This window comes from Sorex fumeus, unplaced genomic scaffold (assembly GCF_029834395.1).
Source record: "Sorex fumeus unplaced genomic scaffold, SorFum_2.1 ptg000122l, whole genome shotgun sequence".
NCBI lineage: Eukaryota > Metazoa > Chordata > Mammalia > Eulipotyphla > Soricidae > Sorex > Sorex fumeus.
The window spans coordinates 42835526-42836994 of NW_026606179.1; the positions used below are offsets into that span (position 1 = coordinate 42835526).

General features: G+C 40.1%; 1 non-coding gene across 1 annotated transcript; it reads right to left on the reverse strand.

Moving 5' to 3' along the window:
• Positions 1-285: 285 nt before the first annotated feature.
• On the reverse strand, positions 286-359 carry TRNAI-AAU (transfer RNA isoleucine (anticodon AAU)). The gene has a single exon. It is a non-coding gene; the product is annotated as a tRNA-Ile (tRNA).
• Between the last annotated feature and the right edge of the window lie 1110 nt (positions 360-1469).

Consider the following 1469-nt stretch of genomic DNA (forward strand, 5'->3'; position numbering starts at 1 on the left):
TGACTGTGGCCAATTTGAGTGACTAGACTACAAGGGGTTGGGGAGAGGCAAGGAAGAAAATATGGAAGCCAGGCTGCAATGGAGGGCTTCAGGAACCAAGATGGTAATGTGAAGATGAGATGCTCTCAAAGATGTAAGTAAAGTAAAGTAAAGGCCCTCCCGTTGATCATCGATTTGCTCGAGCGGGCCCAGTAACGTCTCCATTGGAGACTTTGTTGTTACTGTGTCTGGCATATCGAATACTCTCGGTAGCTTGCCGGGCTCTCCGAGAAAAGAAAGCACCTGTGGCCCGTACGGGGATCGAACCCGCGACCTTGGCGTTATTAGCACCACGCTCTAACCAACTGAGCTAACCGGCAAACCAGCAGGATATACTTCACATGGGTTATAGGAGGAGTTAAAGGTTCAAGGAAACAAAGATTTCTGCTCAAGGCAAATACCGTCTTAGGAACATGCTGTATTGGGGATAACAAGAGAAGATGCAGCTTTTAACCTTAGGAAACTGGGGATTTATCAGCTCAGCTGCATAAAACAGTATTCAACTAGTAGTAGGTTAGCTGTAACTAGCATCAATATTCTCATTTGTTATTACATTAACATCAAAACATGGGTCCCACATATTTTGCTTTCTCAAGGAAATCTATACATCTGTTTTCATGATAAAAATATCCTGATATTTTTATCAGGACCCACAGCCTGTTGTTTTTTAGCTGCAGCTTAAGTGGAAAACCTTTTGTGCTCATTAATGCATGCTGTTTCACCTAAATGCCCACCAGAACTCAACTTTGCTGCCTGAGTACTTTCTTTGTTTTAAATTTTCTTTTTATTTTATTGAATCACCATGAGATAGAAAGTAACAAAGCTCTTTATGATTGGGTTTCAGTCATGCAATATTTCAACATCCATCTCTCCAGCAGTGTAATTTACTAGCACCAATGTCCCCAGTTTCCCTCCTCCCCTACCCCCACCCTCCCTCTATGGCAGGCACCTCTCTTCTTTCTTTCTCTTTCTATCTAATTTTGGGCATTGTGGTTTGAATTACAGATGCTGGAAGGTTATCATATATATTCATTTACCTACTTTCAACACTCAATTCTTGTCCAGAGTCATCATTCCCAACTACTGTTGTAATGAAGGACTCTTTTCTATCTTAATTGCTCTCTCCTCCCCCACACCCTTGTGGTAATTTCCATCATTAACCAGTCATCCTGACTCATTTTCCCTTGTCTTAGAGTACTAGTTTCATATATATATATTATTAGTTTCATATGTATACATATATGTGTATATTCCACACATGAATGCATTCATTCTATATCTGTCCCTCTCCTTCTGACTCATTTCATTTAAAATGATGTTCTACAAATCTGCCCATTTATAGGCAAATTTCATAACCTCATTTTTCCTAATAGCCGTGTAGTGTTCCATTGTGTAGATGCACCATAGTTTCTTTATACAGTAGTCTGTTT